This window comes from Nanorana parkeri, unplaced genomic scaffold (genome assembly GCF_000935625.1).
Source record: "Nanorana parkeri isolate BGI_ZX_2015 unplaced genomic scaffold, ASM93562v1 scaffold594, whole genome shotgun sequence".
NCBI classification, from domain to species: Eukaryota; Metazoa; Chordata; class Amphibia; order Anura; family Dicroglossidae; genus Nanorana; species Nanorana parkeri.
In genome coordinates this window covers 964,725-971,113 of record NW_017306862.1, presented here as the reverse complement: position 1 = coordinate 971,113, position 6,389 = coordinate 964,725, and positions in this window count along the sequence as shown.

Below are 6,389 nucleotides of genomic sequence, written 5' to 3'. Positions count from 1 at the left end.
GGATTTCGTCACACTATGCAACACCAACCCCTCCGGTCTCAAGTTCACACATGTGATCGACGACCAAGAACTCATCTTCCTTGATTTGGCCCTTACACACAAAGATAACAGAATCATAACCAGAACCCACTTCAAACCCACAGCCGGCAACTCTTACCTCCATTTCAGCAGCTGCCATCATCCATTATGGAAACGCAACGTCCCAAAGGGTCAATTTTGGAGACTGAACAAAAACTGCACTGAAAAAGACGACTACCTGAGACAAAGCCACCTCCTAAAGAACAAATTCATCGAAAAAGGGTACCCAAAAAATCTGGTCAGCAAAGCCCAGGAGTTCTTTTCTAAATCTGATCATACAGACAAACTGAAACCAACACACACGAATAAGGAGACGTCACAGGACAATGCACTACGCTTCATCACACCATTTAATAGCAGCTACAGAGCCATCGAATCCATCCTAAAGAAAAATTGGCACCTATTACAGTGTGACCCGAAATTAGGCCCATCCCTACCACCCAAGCCAACCATAGTGTTTAAAAAGGCGAAAAATATTAAGAACATCCTAGCACCCAGTAAGTTGGTCCCCACCTCAGTTAAACCAACCCGCACCTTCCTCTTTGACAACAGAATAGGAGTATACCAGTGCAAGAAAAAATTATGTTTGACCTGCCAATTCATAACGCATGGTCAAAAAACTTTCAAGGATAGCACAGACCACATTTACCCCATCAACCAATTCACCACATGTGGGCACGACCACGTGATATATGGACTGAGATGCCCCTGCAATCTCCTTTACATAGGACGCACAATACGCCCGCTCCGCAAACGGATTGGAGAACATAGAAGGTTCATAGAGAAGGGAGACATTGATCACAGTGTCCCGAGACATTTCCTCCACAAACATAATAAAAATATCACAAAACTTCAGGTCTTCATTATGGAACAGATCCCTAATAACTTATCCCCATCTGAAAGATTCCACCAGCTCTGCAGACAGGAAACATACTGGATTTATAAGCTTAATACATTATCCCCCCATGGTCTAAACGAAGAATTGGAAGTCAACACGGTCATTTGAGTAAAACATCCTTTGGTCCAACAGTATGGTCCATCTATTTTACTTTGCTTTCACACATAGCGTCAACTTTGCATCTCCCTTAACCAAAATACTTCACATCTTCCTCCCACGAGCAATTGCTTGCACTCCAAAGCATCTGTTCGGCATCTTCCCAATGAAACACGTTACACTCCCCTTCATCAAACACACCAGGGCCATTGGTCCGCCCACACACCCGCCCCCTGCCTCTCTATAGGCTGTTTTTTCCACACCCATTATTGAACCCTCCCCTCTCTTCCCTTTAAAAAGTTCCCCCCCCCCTACAAGGTTCAGCAAAAAATCGCCCTGTTCCCTACTCGGCTTGCAGCGCTTCTCCCTTCCCTTCTCGGTTTAACTTACTCTTCGGTTGGACACCCCGGTCCATACGCTTTTGAAGCTGCTCAAACCGTATAAGGAAACTCAACATATCTACAATTTAACCCCTCAAGTGTAAGCGCTTTATCCTGGCATGCTGTCTTTTTAACTTTCTAGACCTCTAAAGGTATAGAAATATATATATTAATAAAGTGTGCAGGTATACCCAGCAAGGAATTAACAAATACCTTTCATTCAACTATTGGCCCTGTCTGTTAGCTTATCCTGGAGGTGGCCGGAGTAGAGTGAGCAGTGAAGGGAGACTTGTAGCGGTGGGTAGATAGAAGATGTGGAGATGACATGTCATGAGTCTTTCTGACGCCGGGGTATGAAGGTCCTCAGGAGGAGAGGGGTGGGACATCTTCAGCAACCGTGTTCTTCCAGCCTGGGATTTTTTTGTAGCACAAGCCCTGCACACTAGCAGGAACAGGGCCCCTAACTCAAGATTGCCCCCCATCTGCCTGATGTCGGGACTTGTGCACTGGACGGGACGTCACGTCGCGATTTCTGCATTGGTCGTGACTTGTGCAATGGTTGGGACGTCAGGATTTGTGCACTTGCCTGCTGCCGCAGCGCCGCCCCTCCACCCCCTGCCGCCTTGAGGCCTGGCCTCGGTGGCCTTGTGGGGAATCCGGCCCTGCATGTAAGGTGAAAAAAATCTCACCACTATAGTTTATTGAGATGTTTCTGTAAGAAAACTGGGTTACATCCCCTGAAAATCAAGTCTCCATAAACTACAATTTTTTTTCACCTAACAAGTCCTGTAAGTGCGTCCTTCCATTGTATCAATATATACATATAATATCTATAACACCTCTTTTTACACACAAATTCCCCATCGTTGGTATGATTGTGGGTGTAGCAAAGCCATGCATGTCCTTTATTTGAATATGAACTGAACACTGAATAAAATAAAAAGACGAAATTAATGAAGCAACAGATTTAATCTTAGAAAATATGGAAGTAATGTGCTGCATATAAAGAATAAATAGGGCAGGGCAAGGTCAATTAAGGCAGTAAGGGTGTAACTTTAAAACATGCAGAGTCCAGCACACAAAATCATCCAACAGGTGCTTGGAATGGATAAATGATACACGAGCCAGACTACAGAACTATATACATAATAAAAAATAATAGAGTGAGAAAACAGCAGTAATGACTAGTCAGAAAACAGCTGAAATTAAATAGATAATAAAGTAAAAAAATGTTTAAGCTATTTGAATTGCTGAATAAATAATTTACAATGAATGCTGCTCCTTGCTGTTTAAAAGTTTTAGGGGTCTATTCACAAAGCTGTCGAAGGATCTAGCCGTAGCTTCGGCTGATCCTTCGGCTAGCTTTGACCCCAGGACTGCTGCTGTACGGACTATTCACTATAGCCCGTACAGCTCCCGAATTTGGCCGGGGGGCTCAGTCGAGCCGAAGGCATATGCTTCGGCTCGACTGAGCCGAGGTGAAAGCTGAAGCTGGCCGAACGGCCGGCCGACAGCCTACTGGCTGGCTCTGGCCACTTGCACAGACAGATCAGGATCCCTGGTTAATAGGTAACCAGGGACGCTGATCTCCAGACAACCCAACTCTCCCGGACGCTCAAGGAGTCTCCCGCTATTAGATAGCGGCTCCCGGCTGCCCGGGAGAGAAACACTTTCTCCTGGAAAGTTTTACTCTGCTCGATAGAGCAGAGTAAACCTTTCCCTGCTCTGTTGTCTTTTTTTTTCTTCTGACATCGGAGCCATTGGCTGCCGTCAGAATAAAAAAAAACTGCATAGGAATGCATAGCTACATTCCTATTGGCTATTTCAATTTGCAATAGCCAATAGCAAACTAGCTATTGCACCTACCCACTGCTGCTGTCAATCAGCAGGGGGGACCTGAAGTTCTCCATCAGGTCCCCATCTAGTGATTGACAGCAGCAGATGGTGGGTGCAATAGCTAGTTTGCTATTGGCTATTGCAAAGTGAAATAGCCAATAGGAATCTAGCTATGCATTCCTATGGTGGTTTTTTTTTTCATTCTGTTGGCAGCAGAACCGCCCGGCCAATAGAAAACAGTTGGGTGGAGCTAGCCATCGTTTTCTATTTTATTTTTCTCTACTTTTTTAACTGTTTTTCTATTCTGCTCGGTACCACAGAGGTACCGAGCAGAATAGCCGAGCCGAATGCTGCTCGGCGGTATTCGGCTATTCACTCACTGCTGTTCGGCATCTATGAGATTAGGCCGAACAGCAGCGAGTAGCGTGCCGGAGGTTCGGCTCAGCTGATTCAGATGTGGATCGGCTGAGTCGAACTCCATCTGCACTTCGGGTCGGCCCAACATGCTGAGCATGTTGGGCCGACCGGAAGCCAGCCGCAGCAAGCCGCTGTACGGCTGATTTTAGTCGGTGTGCGGCTGAAATCAGCCGTACAAGCCTGAAGTGAATAGCCGAACAGCGTTCGGCTCACTTCACTACAGGTCGGTTATTCACTCGGCTGCCTACGGCAGCTTTGTGAATAGACCCCTTAGTTTCTTGCAGAATCAGCTGGTTCCCTGAGCGCTGGCCCTGGTTCTAGGGTGGCTACCTGCTCTGGCAGGGTCCTATAGAGCTATGCTTGTGTGTGCTAGTAAGCTATGTGTGTCTCTGGAAGCACATAGGCACAGCAAGGAAAAGTCAATCCCCTGCTCCCTCTTACCTTCTCCAAGCTAGTAGATGGACAGTTGCTGGAGACTGCTCTGTCCCTTGTGATCTTGTACTGGACAGGAAGTTCAGGGAAGTCGAGCTGAGAGAGTTGGAATCAGCTGTTTGGAAACATGACAACTGTAAGTACTTGGACAAAAATGTGAAGAAATAATTTGCTGGCCAATGTATATTTGTTTGATCTGGATTCATTATTGAAAAAAAGTTTGAGAGTTTATAACAACTTCAATACTTTGTTCTGTTATTGTAATGAGACCTTACCACTGTTCACAGATGGCTTCATTTATCTGATTTTCTCTTGGACGATGCATCAGTACCAGGTCAAATTCTATAACTGATCTAAATGCAGCATGAACATCATAAAACCTCACTCTTTAGCTAGAGTAAAAACTCAAAAAACTAATTTGCATTTATTCTGGTGGCTCAATTACTGAAAGCAACACTTTAACCTCTGATAAATTATGAATATATGTTTCAAGTGTGGGTGATTTATGTTAATAAATGGTGGATACAACAAACAATGTGTAACCGTTTAAATAAACATCTATAAGTGTGTATGTAAATAGTCCAAATCTTTTAAAGTCTTTGAAAATCCATAAATATAAGGCACTTCCACAGTATAAATTCAGTGCAGTAATGTGTCCAACGAAAATCCAAAAATAACTTTTTATTACGGGCAGTACAGAGCGGCAGAGCTGTGACTCGTATAGAGAACTTTTTTCAAAACGGTGAGTAACAACTTGAATGCAATGGCTATCAAAAGTATTAAAAGTAACAGTAATTATTCCTGCTTTTCATAGGTCACTTCTTTTTTTTTTATAAATTCTTTTATTTATTTAACAGGTTTTTTAACAAATACAAATAGACTTAAACAAAAAGGTGTACACAAGGGGAACCAAGCCCCAGCTCAACGATAGTGGACACAGCCACTGAACATGTGTTACATGAACAAAAACAACAGAACACTATAAACAACAAATTTCCATGCAAAAAATTGTACCGCTTTTGGTACAAAATTCCTGACATAATCATACCGCCAGGGAGGTTAATGATGGTTGCTACTTTCTTTTCAAAACAGCGTTGCAAATAATCAATCAAGTAATCATGTTCATCATTTAATTTGCCTCAAACAATGAGAGGTTGATTAACACGCGGAACACCGTCCTTTCATATGCTTTAAATAAGGTGCAATGAAATTCTTAAAGACTCTTCAGTGACACTGGCAATTAAATATATGGTGTTACTCCAAATCTTGACATGTTTGTATTCCTCTAGGCATTTACCTCTGGTAATGGGTGAGAGTCTACACACAATGTATGAGTTCTCTAATTCAGCAGAGCAACCCATAGAATATAAACAATAATAGGCAGTAATGTCAGTTGCCAAAGTAAGCACCACATTAGTTTAGCACCTATGACTTGGCCCTTGTCGAATGTGCCTGCCAGTCTACTAGTTTTGGAACTTGATAAGAATAAAATATTTTTCTTGCAAAATTTAGAATTCAGGAATGCAGGTTACCTCTTCGGGGACTGTGTCAGCTGACAGTCTGCTGAGTGGATGTGACATATTTATGGCCACACTGGCTCCCGTTCCCAGTGATGCTCTTGTATAGCCATTAGGTATGGGCTGCAGGATGCCAAAAAAGAAAAATGTCACAGCTTTTACCATAATTTCAACAGACGGTTTTACAACCTTATGATTAAACTAGAGCTGCAATGTTTTAGTGTTTATTTTCAGTAGGCTTTTGGAAAAAGTCATTTTAGAAGTATTTTTTCTTTGGTTGAGGTGGTTGCACATAGACAAATTACATCACAATAGAAACGTTGTCATACCCAATGTTTACTTCCTTACTGAGTCTTGTCTTGAATGCTAAGAGGAGCCAAAGATTCAAAGAAATGTCAAAAAAACCAAACTGAAATCTTCTGAATTTACTAGGTCTCTTAGAGAAAGCGACAGTCCACACGTCATAGGAATACTTAACGCATCATGTATTTATTTATTTCTTATCAAATTATTAAAACCCAAGTATTTAAACATTGTCTATAAACGCTCAGTAGGGCCCCTTTCACACGGGCATTCTGATTGGATCTGCTTATCAGTTTTTCATGTGGACCTAATCATACATCCAATGCTAGCCTATGCAGCTGGATCTAAACAGATGGGTTGCCCCTGTTCTCCATTGCAAGATGGAGGAAAAAACTGGACAAACACAGATGTCACAGCGGTGACATCCGACCC